General features: G+C 35.5%; 2 protein-coding genes across 2 annotated transcripts in view; one reads left to right on the top strand and one right to left on the bottom strand.

Moving 5' to 3' along the window:
* Window positions 1–3916, bottom strand: part of DCAF1 (DDB1 and CUL4 associated factor 1) — a 110325-nt gene extending 106409 nt beyond the window's left edge. Inside the window, 1 exon segment of the mRNA XM_074283362.1 lies at window positions 3829–3916. The gene's annotated coding sequence lies outside the window, so the exon portion shown is untranslated.
* RAD54L2 (RAD54 like 2) overlaps window positions 3491–23345 on the top strand; it is a 193061-nt gene continuing 173206 nt past the window's right edge. Inside the window, exon 1 of the mRNA XM_074283364.1 lies at window positions 3491–3723. The gene's annotated coding sequence lies outside the window, so the exon portion shown is untranslated. The remainder of the gene's footprint in view (window positions 3724–23345) is intronic.

A 23345-nucleotide genomic window follows, 5' to 3' on the forward strand; every position in this document is an offset into this window, starting at 1 on the left:
CTTTAAAAGAAGGTATAAAGGTAGAGGTGAGAGGAGAAGAGACCTTAGAGAACGTCACCTAGCCCTATCTCCTCATTTCTCCAATGGGGTAACTGAAGCACAGAGAGGGAAAGGAGTTTATCTAATTAACAAGAAATTAATAATAATAATAATTTAATAATATGTTATATATAAAGGATGTAATAATAAATAATAAAAGAATATTAGTGGTAAAGTCAGATCTAGAGTCTAGGAGCTCCCTCGATCTATAGCAACTCCCCCACTGGCCAGGAAACTCTCCAGCCCAACTAAAGAAAGAAGGAAATGCAAAAAAGAGAGACCATATTCATCAAGGATCCCATCTGCTTTTCATTAAATGAGACTTCTCAGATTGCTCACACTCCTTAGTTCCCATTAACAATCCTGCCTTTGCAAATCTAAGCCAGAGAAAAACATATCCTTTCTAGTATTATGACCTCCATCCATCTAGAAAAATAGGAACAGTGGATGGCAACTTGTTTGTTTTTAGTGCCTGAGACATTATATGGCCCGGCACATTTTCTTTCAGAAACTAAGAAGAACTATGCTAGCTTTTATTTTTATTTTATTTTCTCATTTCTGCTCTCCTCCCACTTTCACCTCGGGCCCTTCAGGAGCTGGGAAGGGGGTCCCAGGTGAACTGCCAGAGTTCCTTTATTTAATCCTTTTCTCCTCTCCATTCTTAAGAAGATTTTTTTCTTTGTAAGTTTAAATCTTTTCGTATAACTTTTCACTGTTCCTAATCCTGTCTTCTGCATCTAAACAGAAGGCTGTGGATCCAGCTCTTCAAATGATTAGGGTTTTAGGATCTCTAGATCTTTGGGTTGATCTAGTCCAAATCCCTCATTTTGCAGATTAGACTGAAACCAAGAAAAAGGGAAAGTACTTGCCCAAGATCATCCAAGGAGCCAGAATTCATTATTTGTAGGTTCTCCGACTCCAAATCCAGTGTCTTTTCCACTTTGATGCTGCCTTTTGCTTCCCTTAGATCTTCCCTTCTGCAAACTACACATACTCAGTTCCTTCAACCAATTTTCATGGGGTGTGATTTCCAGCTCTCTCACCACCCCTGTACCCTTCTGTTCTTGAGCTTTCCAGCATCACTCCTAAAATGGGTTGCCCAGAACTGGCCATCATCCTGCCAAAAGTAAATCTTTCCTCTTTTGCAGAAGGCTAGGAGAGGGAGGATCCCTTGCCTCTGTAGCCCTCTGGGACTCAGAAGATCCCATTTTCCCAAATTGGTCTAAGCTTGGGACACAACCCAATCTCTGCCACAAATTCATCAATTTTCTTGGTCCCACTTGATCCCAGTGTCACCTATTCTTTCCCTCCCACTTATGGTTAGAGCGCCCCTCTCCAATGGGAGATCCTATTTATCCAGATTAACCCTAAGATTTGGGAGCAACCCAGCTTTTCCCACAAATACATCAGCTTTCTTGGTCCCACTTGTCTTCAGCATCACCTATTTGCTTCCTCCCATTCCACTTATGTATGGTCAGATCACCCATCTCCAATGGATCATGGAGATCCATTGATTTTTGGTTCCCAGACTTACCCCTTAATGCTCAGTGGAACTCTCTGATTCAGCAATGCTCAACCACTGATTCACTAAGGGATCCACTCACTTAACCCTTCAGGGCCTCAGTTCATTCACCTGCAAAATGGGGAGAATGAAATCACCCCCAGTCCCAGTGGGTTTCAGGATGAATGAGACAAGCCATATCAGTCAACTTTTTAGTTTAAAAGGATATAATGGGCTCATTTGTGCATTATTGGGGCTCTTTTTCTTCTCCTCTATCTTTCCCTCTTAAATCACTGCTGACCCAGAATAAGAAGAGAAATCAGAAGGAAGATCCCCTTTGTTGGTATCTGTGGACAAGGTTCATCGAAAGAGAAGCCTGACACTATGGCTAGTTCTCAATTATTTGCTTATGGATTCACTTTTATTCAAAGCCATTGAAAACTTAGCTTGCCCTACTTTGCCCCTAGAACATTTCTTTCTTTCTTCCTGTATTCTGATCCTATCCAAGCAGACTCACTCTCCTGAACCAAGCCAGAAGCAAGGAAGAAAATTTCAAAAACAATTTTTAATGCATTCCAAGGATAAACAGAAATTATTTGGAAATTCTCTATACTGATGTGACTTTGATTAGAATTTATTTATTGAATAAACTAAAGTTTGGGGGTGATGGCTTGAATGAGTTTAATCTCTCTAACTTTTCTTAGGTCTCATTTCCTCAATCTGAGAGGACTGGGGAAGCTAAATAGTGTAGTAGATTGAAAGCCAGGATTTAGAGAAAGGAAAATTCGTCTTCCTAAATCAAATCTAGCCTCAAATACATACTAGCTGTATGATCCTGGTCAAGTCACTTGACTTTGTTTACCTCAGTTTACTTATAAAATTTATAAAATGAACTAAAGAAGAAAATGGCAAACCACTACAGTATCTTTGCCAAGAAAACCCTAAATGAAGTTATGAGTTGGACATGACTAAACAATAAAAATATGAAAGGATTTTTAGACTAGATAAGTTCTTTCTCTAAATCCAATCACATATTCTTATGGTGGTTTGAGATTCATAAGCAATTTCTCCTCAGAGTATTCCCTGGATAGGTAGTACAAATATTATTATCACCCATTTTACAGATGGGTACCTTGTTACTCAGAGGGGTAAGATCATTTGCCCAAACTCATATAGCTAATATCAGAACTATAACTCAAATCTAGACCTCCTGACTCAAAGTTCATGTTCTTACCACCACAAATTAGCTGTGGGTTTTGTTTATCTGAGCTATCTGTTCTAGGACTAATGATTAATTCTGAGTGAATTGACTGTGCCTACAAATGAATCTGATCTTGGAGAAGACAGAGTGCCAGAGATTATGGCAAAGATATAGTTAGAACCATTTGAGAGCAAGAAAATGAGGACTTCCTGCAGTCAGTCTGGCTCAGAAGGCTCTGATTTTAGGACAGGAGACAGGACAGAAGACAAAACACTTTGCTTTTAAGTTATCAAAGAGCCTAATTAAGTCCACAATCCTTGGGCCAGAGCTCTAAGATCCCCTGGAAAGGCCTATGTGCTGGCAAGGGCCTAAAATAAGATCACTTAATCAGATCGAAATGGGAAGTAGGGTTGGATGACTTCCCAGAGCTTCTCAGAGTCAAGGCCTGTCCCTGTCCTAGAGACCAAGACCCTTATGGATGCATCCCCACAGGCTCAGGTCCCTGTCATTCCCTTCCCTTCAGGAAGAGACTCCCAGGGAAGGAGTACCCCTCCCAGGCTCCCCTAGGACACATGCCTTCCGCTGCAACCTGAGTGGGAGCCATGATGGTGAATGTCAGAAACTCACCTGCTTCCCCTGAGGGGCTGCTCAACAGGTCATCTGTGATGTCATAATAAGAATAAGCATGGGCATTGGGTGGAGATGGCAACTCTCCACATTGCAGTCACAATGGACCTACTAGACACAGAGGTATGGACTGGAGAGAGAGATGCAGAAGGGCAAATGCTGTCTCTTGGCTCTGAGCGCCTGCTGAAGCCTAGTAGGACGTCCCTTAGCCATGACTGGCTTCCATACCTAACTGCCAGCAGCACCATGGGCTTCCTACGGACCTATCTTTCCAGAGAGGCAGCTAAACAGATAGCTGGACAAAAAGGAGGACATTGAAAGCCAAAGATGGATGACAGCCCCAGGCGACCAAAGGGTAATGTTTATGTGCTAAAGCTAGAGAGAGGACAGATCAAGCTTTCTGTGCCTTCTCCTTTTCTCAAGGGTTCTTTAAATAGGAGGGGGCGTCATCTGCTCTTACCGTGATGGGGCAGGCTCACGGGTACTCCCTCCAGGGGCAGGCTCTATGATGTTTCACATGTTGCCAGCTGACGGTCATCCCCACCCTCTTGGAGGCCAGCTGCCATGTCCATCAGGACCCTGCCTGTCACAGAGGTCATGCCTTGTGAAGTCACAAAGCTGGCCATTCACCCCTATGGAAAAGGGGTCCCCAAGTGGAGGAAAGGCTTCCTGCTACACTCAATGCTAAACAAAGAAGCCACTGAGGACCTGGTAATTAAATAAAGCCCTTCTAGGCCCTGGAGGAACCAAGGACTGCCTCTCCCCAGGATACTTTCTCAGGTCAAAATAGTGCATGCTTGGGCAAGGTGAAGAGTCAAGAGCATGGGGGTAGAGAGTCATACCTTTGAAATGTTGGGGGGAAAGTGCACTTGGCCCTATGATCACCACTGGATTGCTGCACTGTTCCTAAAGATGTATAGAATCTTAACATTGAAAAGGACCTCAGAGGTCATTGTTCAACCTACCCTGATGGGTAACCCCTTCACAATTATCTTATACAGTTCACTCATCCACTTTTTGCTTGTAGAAAACTTTGAGGGAGAAGAAAACTCATTATTCCTTAAGTCAACTCATTCTGTTTTCAGACAGCTCTTAACGTTAGGAAAGATTTTCTTATTTTGAGATGAAATTAGTCTTTCTATAAATTTCATCCATTGCTCCCAGTTGTATCTTTTGGGATCAAGTAGGATAAGTCTCATTGCTCTTCACAGTTCTTAACATCCTTGAAAACATTAATCATATTCCCCCTGAGTCTTTTCCTCTTCATATTTAACATCTCCATTCCTTGAACTGTCTCATGAAGTTGGAACTCCAATTTCACTGTTAGTCTGGTTGACCTTCCATGGATGAAAAATCCAAACTCCTCCTAGTTTGTTGGCCTTTGGCAGGCTTTGGGGCTATATAGGTTCTTTCTCTTTCTGTTCTTCATTCCATGAACTTTGGAATCAGATTGTAAGATTAGAGAATACCTTATTCAATTTTTTCATTATTTATTTTGATTTTTTTTAAGTATAGAAGTTTCTGATAGCTGCTTTTATGCAGACATTACCCACTGTATCTCCTTTCTTCCCCTAAAATAACTATCTAAAGAAAAAGTTAATGGCAGCCAAGCAACAGTATCCACATCTTGCAATATGCCTGTAGTATCCTCCCCACCCCTTTGTCTACCGAGAAGGTAGGAAGTATGTTTCTTTATCTGTTCTCTGGGATAATTTATCATACACTTAATCTGAGTTGAGTTGCCTTTTAGAAGTTTTATTTTTTTATTCTGAATTTAACAAACACCAAAAAAGAGAGAATATTTTCATATATAAAGTAGAACATAAAAAGGATGTATATGAAACCACAAATATCTATTCTGCACAGCTTGTTATTCTAAAAAAAAAGTGTACAATAATAAACTCATGTTTTTCAAAACTAAATTCTGTCCTTTTTGTCTGTTCCTTTCTGAATTTCCTTCTGTTTTTGCCATGTAGTAAGAAAAATCATCCAATGATCTTTTAGGAATAGCCTCTCTGGTGCTAGCCCTCTCCTCTTATCATTATTAAGCCTCCCCCCCCAAAAAAAGTAACAAATAATCATGATCAAGTGAAACGAATTAATATAATGTCCATATCTGAAAATGTTTGACACATTTTGCAGTTCTATAAAATCATTTTCTTTTTAACCCCTTCCCTTATTCCTTTCCTTTTGGACTGCTCATTGAGACTTGTTGATAATGACCATGCATTCCCTAACCATTCTTTCCAATAGTAGTTGCACTTTCATTCATAACTCTCAACCAAGTTAAGATGATGTTAGAATGTTTCTTGTTCCCCACTGTGCTACTTTCAGATTCTCCTCCATCACCATCTCTGACTCCTCTCCTCCCTCTTTACCACAGTTCCTCTTTTTGAGGTTTCAAATTTATCACCCAAACTAAATCTTAATGATCATTAATCTATTGATCCCCAGGAACAATCTTCTTCCTTCTTCAATGAATTCACTAATTGTTCAAGTCTTTCTCTCTTACCTAATTCTTGCTATAATATGAGATTTCAAATCTATATATTGATTATCCTCAACTGTCCTTATTTCCCTGTTTTTCAATTTACTTAATTCCCATTACCTGTTTCTCCACTCCACTTCAATGACACCCAGAAATGATTTTAGACTAATCATTTTGTCATCATCTACAATTTTTGTTGTTCTACATTCATAAATTTTGAAATTCTTTTATGGAATAATAAACTTTAGCATTCCATATTTCTTGTTGTATTATGTCTTAAGATTTTCTATCCTTTGTCTTCAATGTGATCTCCAATCCTTCCAACCTTCAATTTTTCCTGGCTGTCATCCCTACCTTGACTACACACACTCCTTTTCCAATTTCAAACCTTGTTGAATTAGTTCAGGTTCCACACTATACTCTATACCTCTCCTCTCTCCCCCTGCATCTCCTATCGCTGATCATGCTTTGATAAATTCCAACCTTAAATTAATTACTCTTATCATACACTGCCTTGAGCTGCTGAACAGGGCTGGAGAATCACAAAACTGCTGATGGAATCCACTACAAATTTTAACTGGTCCTCACTGCTACAAATAATCCTTTCATCCCTCTCTAATTGATTTTTCATTCCTTTTATTTCTTCAAACCCCTTTTTCATTCTTCCTTAAACCTCTCGATGCCTTTTCTTACCTAAAGACCTCACTTCATTGAAAGCAATTAAGGCCATTACCTGAGATATCTCCCTCCTCTCCTCACCTTCTTAGTTGAAGACCTCACTTCATATTTCATTGAAAACAATTAAGGTCATTATCCAAGATCTCCCTATGCCTCATTTCATATTACTCAAACATCATTTCCTATTATCTTCTTGTTCATCCTGACCTCACATGAATAGCTTCTTGCCAAGGGAAATCCCTCTATGTGAATCCTTGGTTCTATTCATCCTGTCTTCTCTAGCAGACTTGTTATAATCTAGCCAATGCACTGGCTCTTTCTCTGCTCCCTACAAGTACCATATGCTCATATTTTCTCTATCCTTAAACTATCATTTATCCAAACCATCATCACTAGCTATTATTCTATATCTCTCTTCCCCTTATCAGCTAAAATCCTGGAAAAAACTATCTATGTTAGCTCTACTCTTCTCCTTTTATTCACTTCAACAGTTTAATTTTCAACCTCATCATTGAATTGAAACTGCTGTCTCCAAAATGACCAATGATCCATTGGTTGTCAGATCTTTTGTTGGTTGTTTTTTGGCAGGGGTGGGAGGTTAAGTGACTTACCTAGGATGTCTGAAGAAGCTGGATTTGAATTCATGTCCTCCTTTCTCCAGGTCTGGCATTCTATTCACTGCTGCTCCTAATTGCCATATTTAATGGTCTTTTCTCAGTCTTCCTCCCTGTGACCTTGGACATTGTTCATCACCCTCTTCTCTTGAATTCTATTTTTGCATTTTCAGTTCACTGCTTTCTGTTGGTTCTCCGCCTACATGTCTGATCAAGAATCTTTTGTTAGCCTTCATCCAGGGCAAGCCTACTAACATGTACCATATGCCAAAACACTTTTGTTGGTCTTCTCCCTCTATAATTTTCTCTTGTTGACTATAGCAGCTCTCCCATGGGTTCATTATATTATCTCTATTAAAATGATTACCAGATCTAAATATTGTATATCCAGTCTTAATTTCTCTCCTGAGCTTCAGTCCCACATCATCAGCTGACTATTGGACATTTCTAACTCTCTAACTAATCTAGCTTGTTTCAAACTGAATTTTGAACTTCAACTCATTGAAAGCAGAACTCATTATCTTTCCCTACAAATCCTCCCTAATTCCCAATTTTCTTATTTCTATAATCTCTCATTATTCCATTCCATTCCATCCTCTAATCATCTGCCAAAGTAATTTTTCTAAAGTGCAGGTCAAACCATGTTATTCCCTTACTCGATAAATTCTGCTGATTCCCTATTATACTTCTAGCATCAAATGTAAAAATCCTCTGTTTAGCATTTAAAGCTGAGTTTTCATTGTTGAGTCATTGACTTTCCATGACCTATTTGGGGTTTGCTTGACAAAGAGATTATAATGGTTTGCCATTTTCTTCTCCATTTCATTTTACAGATGATGAAACTGAGGCAAACAGGATTAAGTAACTTGCTTAGGAGGTCACAGCTAATGTCTGAGGCCAAATTTTGAACTCATGAAGATGCGTTTTCCTGATTCCAGATCTGGCACTCTATCCATGATTACTTAGCATCTCTCTTATATCTTATATCAAGGAGTTAAGAGTCTATTTGGGAGCAGGGGAATAATATAAAAAAAAAAAAATCCAAATTCCCTCAATACTATATTATCTAATGACACATACTGGCCAAATTGCTTTTCCTCACGTGATACTTGATTTCCTGTGTATTTGCCCTGGATGTACTCCATCTCTGGAATAACTCCCACTTAGCAGCCTATGGTTTCCTTCAAGACTCAGTTCAAATCCTACCTTCTGCATGAGAATCCCCCATCCCTAGCTGCTAATGTTTTCCCTCTAATACCTTCTATCCATTTCTCTCCCTCTCTTCCTCCTTCCCTTTTTCCTTCCCTTCCTCCCTCTCTTCTCCCTTCTTCTCTCCCTTTCTATCTCCCTCCTCTGTCTCTCTTGCATATATATATATATAAATGTGTGTGTATGCATGCGTGCTATTTTCATATTGCCTCCTCTATTAGAATATAGGTTCCTTGAGGGAAAAGACCATGTTTTTGCATTCTTTGTATACTCAGCACTTCGTCTTTCAAACTGAAAACACTTAATAAATGCATGCTGATTGATTGCATCTTGAATCAGTCTTCTCTCTGGCAGGATGCTTATAACATCATGCTCTGGAATCATAGTTGGTCATTTTTCTTTGATCAGCCTTCTTAATCTTTATCACATTGCTGTTTTCATATAACTTATTCTACTGGAAACTTCATTCTTCACTTTGGAAAAGTTCAGACAAATCTTCCCAGGTACTTCTGAAAATGTCCCTCTTGTAATGTCTCTTTCATGATTTCTTACAATGTAACAATGTTTATCACATTCATTAAACATAATTTTTTTAATGTGCCTTTTAAAAAATATGTATAGCCCACCTAAGAGCTAAGTATAGTTTTTTTTCTAATTATACATGTACATTCATATTTTCTTATAAATCATGTTGGGAGAGAAAAATCAGGACAAAATGGTAAAAACATGAGAGGGAGAAAAAAAAGAAGAAAAAAGTGAACATAGCATATGTTAATTTACACATATATGTGTTTCCATAGTTCTCTCTCTTGTTATAGATGGTGTTTTTCATCCAAAGTTTATTGGGATTGCCTTGGATCACTGAACCACTGAGAAAAAAACCAAGTCTTTCATAGTTGCTCATTGCACATTCTTGCTGTTACTGTGTATAATGTGTTCCCAGTTCTGCTTGTTTCGCTTAGCATCAGTTCATATAAGTCTTTACAGGCCTTTCTAAAATCAACTTGTTCATCATTTTTTATAGAACAATAATATTCCATTACTTTCATACCATAACTTTTATTCAGCCATTCTCCAATTGATGAACATCTATTCATTTTCCAGTTCTTTGACACCACAACAAAACCTGCTACAATTTTTGCACATATAGGCCCTTCACTTTCTTTATAATTTCCTTCAGATACAGATCCAGTAATGGCACTACTGGGTTAAAGAGTATGCATAGCTTTATACCCCTTTGGGCCTAGTTCCAAGTTGATAAAGCACAAATTGTTTAGCCATTCCCCAATTCATAGGTACCATCTTAATTTCAAGTTATTTTCTTTCTTTCTCTATTTTAAGTCTTTTTTTTCAAGGCTCCATCCTCTGAAATTGAAGTTTACTTTACTTTTCTACATTCTAATTTTCCCTCTTTGATTATTGAGTTTGAAATATTTCTATATATTAATTTTTTGTCTAGTTCAGAGGAGTAAGATTCACTTAATGCCTGTTCCCCCTTTCCTTCTATCATATCTATAAACTCTTCTCATACTCATTTTGAGAAAAAGTAAATTCTACATTCTCCTTTTTTCTTCCCACAATTCTGATTTTTTTTAAACTTTCCCTTTTCATTCCTTCCTTAAAACCAATCAGAACAAAATCAATTCACTTCCTCTCAATTCTGTTGACTTCCCTCTCTTGCTTATCTCCAATTTATTCTGTATGCAATTTGTTTGTACATTTATTGTTGTTTTTTTTATATTCCCCCCCCCAATAGACTCTTAACTCCTTGAGAACAGAAACTTTCTTTTGCCTTTCCTTGTACCCCCAGTGCTTAGCACAGTATCTGGCACATAGGTGCTTAGATAATGCTAATTGATTGTGTGTATATATCAACATTTCTACTTTGGTCTTTTAATCAGCAACTGATCAACATTCCTCTTTCTACTACCAGTCTTTTTCACCCCCTCATGTGGGATTATAATCAGTTTTGCATACTAAATTATTCTTGATTATAATTTTATCTTTTTCTTTTAGAAAATTGTATTCCAAAAAATTTTGTATTCCATGATGTTTGTTTTATAGAAGCTGTGTGACTATGGTTTCTTTTTTTGGTTGTTCAATAGTAAATACATGTAAAGATCGTTTTTAACATTTTTGTGAGATTTTGAGTTCCAACTTTTTTCTTCTCTCTTCCTCTACTCATCCCTCCCCAAGACACCAAGCAACCTGTTATAAATTGTACGTGTATAATCATTTTAAATGTATTTTCATATTTGTCATATTGTAAAAGAAAAATCAGACCAAAAGGGGAAAAAACATGAGAAAGAAAAAGAAATAAACAAAAAAGTTTACAATATTCTGCTTAGGTCCACATTCAGTCTCTTATGCTTAGAGCTACATTCAGTCTCCATAGTTCTCTCTCTGGATGCAGATGGCATTTTCTATCCTAAAACTACTGGAATTATCTAGGATGATCACTGCACTGCTGAGAAGAACTAAGTCCATCATAGTTGATCATCACATAATTTTGCTGTTATTGTACTCAATGTTCTCTTGGTTCTGCTCACTCCACTTAGCATCAGTTCATATAAATCTTTCCAGCCTTTTCTGAAATCAACTTGCTCATTATTTCTTTTAAACAATAATATCACATTCATATATCATAACTTATTCAGTCATTCCTCAATTTATGGGCATTCACTCAATTTCCAATTCCTCATCGCTACAAAAAGAAATACTAGAAACATTTTTGCACATGTGGATCTTTTTCCTCTTTTATAAATCTCTTTGGGATACAGACACAGTAGTGAGATTACTAGACCAAAGGGTAGGCACAGTTTTATAGTTTTGGGCATAGTTCCAAATTGCTCTCCAGAAAGGCTGGATCATTTCAAGTTCCACCAACAATGCATCAATGTCCCAGTTTTCCCACATCCCCTCCAACATTTATCATTATCTTTTCCTGTCATCTTAGCCAATCTGAGAGGTATGAGATAGTATTTCAAATCTCTGACACTGGTTTCTTGGTTCTTGCACTTTCTTTCTGGAAGTTTTCAATAGTTTTTTTTTTTTTTTTTTTCCCCAATATTTTTTCTTTCAATAGATAATTGATGTATCTATTTCACTATGACCTCTGGTTCTGATCTCCAACTTTTTCATTTTTGATTTCTTAAAATATTTCATTCAGTATTTTTTAGGGAGTAAAATGATTCTTAAAAATCATATCTTCTTGATCCATTTTCCAGGTCAGTTGCTACTACAGCATATATCTTACTTTTTGATTATGTTTTTAATATTTCTCATTGTCATGAATCATTGATTTACATTTAGTCTATTCTAGTTTTAGGGAGTCTTATTATTTGGGAAATGATTATTACTTCACAGAAACTTACTCTTGTTCCAATCCTTTCTTTGGGAATCTTATTTCATTTTTTAAAATCTCTCACTTCATTTCAGATATTTATGTCCTCATAGAAAATCTTTTTTGTTCTTTTGAACATCTGCTTGTAGGTGTAGAGCTCTCTTTCCTTCTAGGTTATATTTTTGGATCTATTCATTGTATTTTCCACATCTATAAATTATAGCAACAGGATCTATAATAATTCTCTTCTTTTTAAAATAGTTTTGTTATTTTATTAGTTTGTATTTACTTATTTTAAATGTTTTATTTTTTCCCAATTGCTTATAAAAACAATTTTTAACATTCATTTTAAAAAATTTGAGTTTTGAATTCTCTCTCTTCTTCTTTCTCCCTAAGACAGTAAGAAATTTGATATAGACAATTTGAAATTTGATAAGCAATCACATTAAACATATTTCTATATTAATCATATTGTGAAAGAAAACACAGACCAAAAATAGCCACAATTTTTTTTTAAGTGTAGAATACCATATTTTGATCTGCATTCAGACTCTTATCAGTCTTTTCTCTGGAGGTAAATATCAGTTTTAATCATAAGCTCTTGGAAATTATCCTGGACCATTTTTGAGAATAGCTAAATCATTTACAGTTGATTATAATATAATATTGCTGTTACTATATACAGTGTTCTCCTGGTTTTGTTCACTTCAGTTTACATAAGTCTTTCCAGGTTTTCTGAAATCTGGAATACTTTTTTTTTTTTTGCCATGAAATTATTTTTTTAATTTTATAATTATAAATTTTTTGACATTATATATGCATGAGTAATTTTTTTATAACATTATCCCTTGTATTAATTTTTCCAGATTTTCCCCTCCCTCCCTCTACTCCCTCCCCTAGACAGGCAATCTCATACATTTTACATGTGTTACAGTATAACCTAGATATAATATATGTGCATAAATCCAATTTTCTTGTTGCATGTTAAGTATTGGATTCCGAAGGTATAGGTAACCTGGGTAGATAGACAGTAGTGCTAATATTTTACATGGAATACTAATATAATATAAGAAATTCATGGTATTTCTTATATTACATTAGTATTCCATTACAACCATATATCACAAGTTGATCAGCCATTAATTGACAGAGATTCTCCAGTTTTCCATTCTTTGTCACCAAAAAAAGAGCTGCTATAAACAGTTTAGTAATTCTTTAGCATAATTGACATCTGCTTTTGATGTTACTATTGCTGACTCCCATACTTCCAAATGTTTTAGGCTTATTGAGTTCTAAGTAATATTTCCCTTTCCTATTTCTAATACGTGTTTTGGAAGATAGAATTGTTGATAATCTTTTCTATCTTTGCAATTGAGAAAAAATGACAAAAATGTTTTTAGAATAATTTCTATGATTCTTAATTAATATTTCATATAGCAAATATTCTCTGACCTCCTTCTTCCAGACTAACCCTCCGGGTACAAATGTTTCCCTAAAGGACTTGAAGTTTTCTCCTTTCTACTGCCATTAGATTGATTCCCCCACTGACTGTGTTTCTCCCATTATTAGGAGTCTGTGACTAAAGTCCAACTTCCATTTAACCACTTAATATTGATTAACTTTTACAAAGGGATAATTGCTTGGAAGATAAAGCCATAACAGAATTATAAACAATTCTGCCCTAATATTTATGGAGGGTGGGGATGGGGTACACACATGCACGCACACAGACACTCACACACTCTTTGCTCTATCTCACCTCAAACTCTTGAAAGTGTGGGCTCACATATGAAAAGATGCTCAAAATCACTATTAATCAGAGAAATGCAAATTAAGACAACCTCTCAGATTGGCTAGAATGATGGGAAAGATAATGTGGAATGTTGGGACACTGATGCATTGTTGGTGGAATTGTGAATACATCCAGCCATTCTGGAGAGCAATTTGGCACTATGCTCAAAAAGTTATCAAACTGTGCATACCCTTTGAATCCAGGAGGATTTCTACTACAAAAGAGATCTTAAAGGAGGGAAAGGGACCTGTATGTGCAAGAATGTTTGTGGCAGCCCTCTTTGTGGTGGCCACAAACTGGAAACTGAGTGGATGCCCATCAATTGGAGAATGGCTGACTAAGATGTATTACATGAATATTATGGAATATTATTGTTCTGTAAGAAATGACCAGCAGGAGGATATCAGAAAGGCCTAGAGAGACTTACATGAACTGATGCTGAGTGAAATGAGCAGGACCAAGAGATCATTATATACTTCAACAACAATACTGTATGATTATCAATTCTGATGGACGTGGCCTTCTCCAACAATGAGATGAACCAAATCAGTTCTATTCAATAATGAAGAGAACCAGCTACACCCAGTGATAGAACTGTGGGAAATGATTGTGAACCACAACATAGCATTTCCACTCCCTCTGTTTTTGTCCGCTTGCATTTTTAATTTCCTTCTCAGGTTATTTTTACCTTATTTCTAAGTCTGATTTTTCTCATGCAACAAAATAACTATGGATATATGTATACATATATTGTGTTTAACATATACCTTAACATACTTAACATGTATTGGTCTACCTGCTATCTAGGGAAGGGAGGTAAGGGGAAGGAGTGAAAAAGTTGAAACAAGGTTTTGCAAGGGTCAGTGCTGAAAAATTACCTCTGCATATGTTTTGTCAATAAAAAGCTATAATAAAAAAAAAAAACAAATGTAAAAAAAAAGAACTCACTGTATCTCATGCATAATGGTAGACCCTGTAACTACAAAGAAAGGCACAAATAAAAATAAAACATTTTGCCACAAAAAAAAATTTTTTTAAATGTGTGGGCTCAAACTTAGCTCACTTCCTATGTGCTATTGGTTTCACTAAGTCTTCTGGATGTACCCTCATCTCAGTAACTGTTGAGCTGTCAGAAAGTCATTCCTGAAAGTCATTTCTTATTCTTTTGTGCACTGATGTGGAGGGGACTGCAAAACCCTCACACCAGAATACTGGGATACCTGTTTTCCAATCCTTTCATCAAAAGTAGAAGAGAACAAATGCAAGGTCAAGGTCAGAGGCCTGTTTCTCAGGGCCACTTAATCTTGATGGTAAGAAGATCCAAAGGCTTTTCCCCTTATAACACTGACTTTCATCAGACTCTATTAGCAAAGAAATCAAATTACCGGAGCAGAGAATACAGTGAAGACACTAAGTCAAGTGCTTATTGACTGATATACTGTTAAGTTTTTTTAGATGTCCCTAGTTCTAAACATTAAGTCAGATGAAAGGTGCATTCTCTAATCATCTAGTTACCATACTGGAACCAGTTATAGGACATCTCTATGTACTCCATAGACTCTCCAAGACATTTTCATTAGAGAGACAGTTCAGTGAATAGAGCACTTTCCTGGAGTCAAAAAGACCTGAAGATTTTGTATTCCAAATTTTTTCTCCAGCTCTACCTTCCTCCTTCCCCAAGACAGCAATCTGTTATAGATTACACACAATCATTTTAAAAGATATTTCCATATTTGTCATGTTTTTTAAAATAAATCAGACCAAAAGGGGAAAAAAAACCATGAGAAAGAAAAAGCAAATAAACCAAAAAAGGTGACAATGTTATGCTCAGATTCACATTCAATCTCCCTAGTCCTCTCTGACACTTTATTATTATAAGATGTGTATTATTATAAGATAGGGATGATAACAGTAGTTACCTTAAAGAGTTTCTTGAAAGGGAGATAATATCTATAAAATGCTTAGAATGTTGCTTGGTATATAGCAGATGCTACATAAATGATTTTCCCCTTCCATTCCGTTCCTTTTCATTCCATTCCAGGAACTCTCCAGGAAGTGAGCTCCCTGACCCACCTCCATTATCAGTTGGATGCTCAATCTGTGTCGGCACCAGTCCTCATCACATTTGTATTTACCTAATATTCTCTCTGTTTGAGCAGCTTTATAGCTTTATCCAAAGCTGAGAGCAAAGAAAATCATCTCCCAGGGTTGTATTTAAAAATAATAAATTTTGATCTCATCCTGTAGTCCAATCTTGTCTAAATAATGATTTGAAGAGGAGCAGACATGCCTTTGTAGAGAGTAAATTGTTCCAGGGCAACTTAATTTTCTTCCATAATAGGATGACAAAAGGGAATAAGAAAGTCTTCAGGAAGACTCAGGATCCCAGTGACATTTCTATCACCATTGTAGAAGGATGAGACCTGACTGCCATGATTCTAAGAATAAGGAACCAAGAAGACTGACATTACAATGAGTGATCAGAATGTTGGAGTGGGAGTTCTTTCTTTTCCAGATATGCAATTTATCTTTGGATCACTGCTTACCCCCCCAGACCTTGATATTCTCACCTTCTCTTCTTTTTTTTTATTTTTATTTTTATTTTTTTTATAAAAATTGTATTCATTTTCCAAATTATCCCCTCCCTCCCTTCACTCCCTCCCCCCGATGACAGGTAATCCCATACATTTGACATGTGTTACAATATAACCTATATATAATATATGTGTGTAAATACCATTTTCTTGTTGCACATTAAGTATTAGCTTCCGAAGGTATAAGTAACCTGGGTAGATAGACAGTAGTGCTAACAATTTACATTCACTTCCCAGTGTTCCTTCTCTGGGTGTAGTTATTTCTGTCCATCATTGATCAACTGGAAGTGAGTTGGATCTTCGTAATGTTGAAGATATCCACTTCCATCAGAATACATCTTCATACAGCATTGAAGTGTACAGCGATCTTCTGGTTCTGTTCATTTCACTCAGCATCAGTTGATGTAAGTCTCTCCAGGCCTCTCTGAATTCATCCTGCTGGTCATTTCTTACAGAGCAATAATATTCCATAACATTCATATACCATAATTTACCCAACCATTCTCCAATTGATGGACATCCATTCAACTTCCAGTTTCTAGCCACTACGAAAAGAGCTGCCACAAACATTCTGGCACATACAGGTCCCTTTCCGCTCTTTAGTATTTCTTTGGGATATAATCCCAATAACAGCAATGCTGGGTCAAAGGGTATGCACAGTTTGATAACTTTTTGGGCATAGTTCCAAATTGCTCTCCAGAATGGTTGGATTCTTTCACAACTCCACCAACAATGTATCAGTGTCCCAGTTTTCCCACATCCCCTCCAACATTCATCATTATTTGTTCCTGTCATCTTAGCCAATCTGACAGGTGTGTAATGATACCTCAGAGTTGTCTTAATTTGCATTTCTCTGATCAGTAGTGATTTGGAACACTCTTTCATATGAGTGGAAATAGTTTCAATTTCATCATCTGAGAATTGTCTGTTCATATCCTTTGACCATTTATCAATTGGAGAATGGTTTGATTTCTTATAAATTAGGGTCAGAAAAAAAAAAAATAAAAAAAATAAATTAGGGTCAGTTCTCTATATATTTTGGAAATGAGACCTTTGTCAGAACCTTTACTTTTAAAAATATTTTCCCAATTTGTTACTTCCCTTCTAATCTTGTTTGCATTAGTATTGTTTGTACAGAAACTTTTTAGTTTAATGTAATCAAAATCTTCTATTTTCTCACCTTCTCTTCTTTAGGCTTTTTCTTGGAGATCTCATTAGGTCATATGACTTCAATAATCCTCTTCCTGCAAATAGTTCTCGCTTGTCCAGCTCTAACCCCTCTCCTAACCTCCAGTCTGGCAAATTCAATTGCCTGGTAGATATTTTGTACTGGATGTATCATAGATATCTTTAACTCAACACATCCAAAATTGAACTTATTATCTTTTCCTTCAATGCTTTTCCTCTTCCAAACGCCCCTCTTATAATTGAAAATGTCACCACTTCTGAGTCAGGCTCAGAATCTATTTATCATCTTCAACTCCTCACTCTTTCTCACCCCCCCCCAAAATCCAATCTGTTTTTTTTTTTCTCAATAGTATTTTATTTCCCCAAATATATATAAAGATAAGTTTGCAATATTCATTTTTGTAAGATTTTATATTCCAAATTTTTTTCTCCTTATCTCCCCCTCCCTAAGATAGCAAGCAATCTGTTATAGATTATACTTATACAATTGTTTTAAAAAATATTTCCATATTTGTCATATTGTAAAAGAAAAATCAGACCAAAAGGGGAAGAAAATAAGAAAAAACAAATAAACAAACAAAAAAGTGACAATACTGTATCACTAATGTCACTAAATGCTAAGTTCTACATTGTTTCCATAGTTCTCTCTCTTTGAATGCAGATGGCATTTTCTATCCCAAGTCTATTGGAACTGTCTTGGATTACCACATTGCTGAGAAAGGCTAAATCTGTCATAGTTGATCATCACATAATCTTGCTGTTACTGTACTCAACTCTCCTGGTCCTACTCACTTCACTCAGCATCAATTTATATAAGTCTTTCCAGCCTTTTCTGAAATCAGCTTGATCATCATTTCTTATAGAACAATAATATTCCACACCTTATTCAGCCATTCCCCTAATTTATGGGCATCCACTCAATTTCCAATTCATTGCCATTACAAAAAAGAGCCGCCAGAAACATTTTTGCACATGTGGGTCCTTTCCTCTTTTTTATGATTTCTTTGGGATATAAACCCAATTCTCTCTCTATTTTAGAAATGAGGTCTTTATCAGAAGCACTAGCTGTAAGAATTGTTTCCCTGCTTTCTGCTTCCCTTCTAATCTTGACTGCATTGTTTTGTTTGTGCGAAAACTTTCTAATTTAATGTAATCAAAATTATCCATTGGGCATTTCATAATGTTCTATAGTTCTTTTTTGACCATAAATTTCTTCCTTCTCCAAAGATCTGATAGGTAGATTATTCCTTGCTCTCCCAATTTATTTATGGTATAAACCTTTATATCTAAATCATGAATCCATTTTAACCTTATCTTGGAATAGAATGTGAGATGGTGGTCTATTCCTAGTTTCTGCCATATTACCAAATCCAATCTATTGCCAAGACTTATCTTCTATCTTCAGAACATCTCATCTATGCCCTCCTTTTCTTTTCTGATACTGGATTCATCCTAGTACAAGTCCCTCATTGCCTTCTTTTGACTATCGAAATAGTCTGCCGGGTCTTAATTCTCTCTCCACTCAAATTCATCTTCCACTTATTTATCAAAGTAATTTTCTTAAAATATAGGTCTAATCATGTCATCCTCCTATTCAAAAATTTCCAGTAGCTCTTTTTTATCTCCATTTTCAAATACAAAATATTTTTTGACTTTTAGAGCCCTCAAAATGTGGCCCTTCCTACCTTTTCAGTACTTACACAATAATTCATAATTCAGTCAAACTGACCTTGCTGTTTTGCATATAGGACATTTCATCTTCCAACTTGGTGAATTTTCAATGGCTATCCTCTATGCCTGAAACACTCTCCCTCTTCACTTCTGCTTCCTGGTTTTCCCTGGTTTCCTTCAAATCTCAGGCTAGTGCCTCCTCTATGAAATCATCTTCAATGGTGCAATATATCTACCGTTTGTACATAGTTAATGTAATTGTAAGCTGATTCCACATTAGACTGTGAGGACCTTGAGAGCAGGGACTGCCTTTTGCTTTTTTTTTTTTTTTTTTTTAACTTAGCACATTACCCAAAACACAGTAAATGCTTAATAAATACTTGTGGACTTGTCTTTAAAATGTGAATAAAATTATTTGTATTATACACTTCTTTGGATTGTTTTAAGAGAAGTGCTTTGAAAACATTGAAAATTATATTAATATGAATTACCATTGTTATGATTTGCAGTAACTTTCAAGAGGGCAGAGTAAACAGTTATCATTCAACAGATATTTATTTTTATAATAACTTTATTTTTCAAAATACACGCAAAGATAGTTTTTAACATTCACCCTTACAAAACCTTGTGTTCCATATTTTTCTTCCTTCCTCCTTACCTCTCCCCTCCTTTAGAGACAGCAAGTAATACAATATAGGTTAAACATACAACAGACATTTATTAAGCAATTACAATCTGCTTTGGTGGTTTCCCATTGTTAAACGAAAAGATTAAATTTACCACTTAAGCATTCAAAATCTTGGAATCTACAAGTATCTTTCCCACTTTCTCATATTATCCCCCATTGTTCTACATTCCAGTTAAAATGAACCACTGTCCATCAATTTTCTTTTCTCAGCCTTTCTTTTTACAATCTTTGTGTCTTTTTGTTCGTGTGTCATACCCATTGTCATCAGCATCCTCCCATCTGCATCTGCTGAAGGCACACTTTTTCTTCAAGATCCAACCTTTCCCATGAACCTTTCCCTGCTCCATCAAGGGAAAGTGAATCTTTCCTCTTCAGAGTTTTTGTACCTTTTTCCTGGACCCCAAATGATAATTATTTGTCCTTTTTGCTCCTTCCCCCTTCCTGAATTTAAGCTCTTTGAGAGCAGGATTTAAGTCATATCTAGCTTTGCATCAAAAACAACAGTATGTTTTGTTGCAAGTTTTACAGGTTCTTAACAAACATTTGTTGATTTCCCTGCACTCAAAGAGTTTGTGGTACAGAAGGGAAGAGAAGACAGGTACACAGATCAATAGAACATAAATTAGAAATTGATAGGGTATACAGAAAAAGTATACAATTTTATAGATCAGATGAGAATGCAAAAGGCAGCTTGCCTAGCCCCAGTGGTGTACTGGAAAATGTTTAATAACCAAATATAAGAAGGATGAGAAAAAAAAAATTGATGGAGAGTAGTTGGATGATGGAGAGTCAATTTACTGGAATAAATTTTTTTTAAAGGCAATTCATTAGATATGTTAGAAAAACAGCTGGTTTGTGAGTCGGGAAAGACCAGAACAGACTAAGAACTTTAAAATGAAAACACATGAGAAAAATAGAAAAGCAATGAGCATGGTGCTGCCCAGTGCACCCATGAAGTTACTCTAGACCCAGAAGCTCTGGTGTCTTTAATACTCTATCCTGAGAAGCCAGAGAAATATGAAGAGCTAGCCCTTTGATTATGGAAGATCTAGGGGAAATAAACTTCGGAACAGGGAGATCAGCACAGAAACCCAAGAGAGATCAGCACAGAAACCCAAGAGACAAAAGCTGAACATAAGGGTAGACTTTGGCCCTGATACAAAGCTCCATTCAAGAAACTAAAGCTGAATTCATGAATAAATTATAGAAAACAATTACTAATGTTAAAAAAAAAAAATGTGTTCTAGTGCCATCTGTATCCAGTGAGAGAGAACTATAGAAGCTGAATGTAGATCCAAGCATAGTATTTTCACTTCTTTTTTCTTTTGTTAGGTTATTTGTTTGCTTTTCCTTTCTTATAGTTTTTCCCCCTTTTGGTTTATTGCACAACATGACAAATATGTTTAAAAGAATTAACCTATATCGAAATGCTTGCTGTCTTGGGAAGGAAAAGGAGATAAGAGAGGGAGAAAAATATGTAACAATATGAACAACAAAAATGAATGTTTATAACTATATATTTTTGGAAAAACAAAATATTATCGAGAAAAAAATGATTCTAAATCTAAATGATTCACCAAAAAAGAGAGAAAATAACTCTTAAACAACTGAAATAGACTTATGGGGAAAATGGATTTCCCTAGAAGAAATGAAACAAGAAATTAGAAAAAAAAAATTAAATAAAAGCTTTTGAGGAAAGATTTGGAAGGATATCTTAATCTGAAAATAGTAAACTGTTCCCAAAAAATAGACTCCCTCAAAACTAAATTAGACCACAAAGAAATCAATGACATATTAGAACAAAATTAAAAGACTGAAAAAATATATAACAGAGATATGTTATTTTATATAGAAACAACAGACCAGGAAACAGCTTAAAGAGAAATAATTTAAATCAAATTTCCTGAAAACCATGAATAATATAATTAAGGATCCTGTATTTAAAGAAATCATAAGTGAAAATTTTCCAGAGGGTAAGATAGACAAGAAAAATTGAAGTCGAAATATAGATCTCTCATATCAAAGAAAAAATACTGACTGCAAATATCCAGAAAGATGGAGTTTGAGTGCCAAGGAACGGTAATCACTATCTCACAAGAACCTGTAAGCTTTTATTATGCATGAGAGGAAAGTTCGAAATACAATATTCCAGAAGGCAAAAGAGCTAAACTTACACCTAATAATAACTTACCTTGTATAGGTAATATAATTCTACAAAGGAAAATATGTATCTTAAATGGAATAGAGGACTTTAAAGTATTTCTGATGAAAAGACCAGAACTGATTAAGAGCTTTGAAATACAATCACCTGGAAAGAGCCATCTGCACCCAGAGAGAGAGGACTATGAGGCCTGAACATGGATCACAACATAGTATTTTCACCTTTTTTTTTGTTGTTTGCTTGCTTTTTTTTTTTTTTCATTTTTTTCCCTTTTTGATCTGATTTTTCTTGTGCTGCATGACAAATGTGGAAATATGTATAAGAGAATTGTACATTTTAACCTATATTTGATTACTTGCTGTCTGGGGTGGGGGAAGGAAGGTTTGAAACAAGGATTAATGTTGAAAACTATCTTTGCATATATTTTGAAAATAAAAAACTATTATTTAAAATAAGAAGCTGTGGAAATAAAAAAACAAAGAATACAATCACAACAATCCAGAGTAACCTTGATAGGTAAATTTGGTTCAATGACTGAAAGGGGCTTAATGATGATGATGTGCTCTTTGGAGGTATAATATCTTCAAAGGGTATTTGGGGGAGTTAATTTAAAAACAGGGACTTGGGGTGATCTAGTTCTGTTCTGAGAGTTTTAAGAAAGGAAAAAGGAAGTAAAAGGTGAAAGGAGGAATGTATTAATGAAGAAAGGAAGAATAAGGGGGGTAGGATTTACTATTTTTAAAATTTTGCATATATGAGAAAAGTATGAAAATATACAAATAATGAAGAAGATATACAATAGTGATGCCAGTAAAAAAAAAAAAGCTATCATAAAAGTTTTCTAAATACAGAGAAAATAATAATGGGAACTTCAGAAAAAAGCACAGATAGGACATTATTGAAATTAATGTATAAAATTTATTATATCCATTTTTAAAAATCAAGTAGTTTGAAATGTGAAATTAAGAAAAAAATTTAATTGATTTAATATTTGATATCATAGGAAAATATAATAGCTGGTTGTATATCTAGGAGCTCTCTGGGGAGCTTAGAAGACTTTTTTTTACATAATAATGCCAGAGTGCTTTAGAAGTCATAATAAGAAAAAAGCAGAATCTGTGATTTAGGGTTGTTATGAATTCAATTCTACAAGTCAATCCACAGAGCATTTATTTCTACCATGTAGAAAGCATTCTATTGGGCACTGGATACAAAAAGGAAACAGTCTCTACCCTTTTGGGGACCTACACTCTAGACATAGAAAAGTCAAAGTAAATACAAGTTACATAAAGAAATTTTAAAAGCAAAAGAGCACTATTAATAAGGGGATTAAGATTCTTGATGTTGAGCTTCCATGAGCAGATTACATCATAACCTTTTTTTTTTTTGCTTGTATATTCTGCTGCTAAGAGATTATGCCTATTTGATTATTCTTCCTTCTCTTATGTAATCATCTAAGATTGCTTCTTATTGGTTAGTGATTTCTGGCCAAACTCCTAGCACAAATAAGAACTCCTAACACTAAATAAGCTTTTAATTATAATTGTTGAA

Source organism: Sminthopsis crassicaudata, chromosome 1 (assembly GCF_048593235.1).
Source record: "Sminthopsis crassicaudata isolate SCR6 chromosome 1, ASM4859323v1, whole genome shotgun sequence".
NCBI lineage: Eukaryota > Metazoa > Chordata > Mammalia > Dasyuromorphia > Dasyuridae > Sminthopsis > Sminthopsis crassicaudata.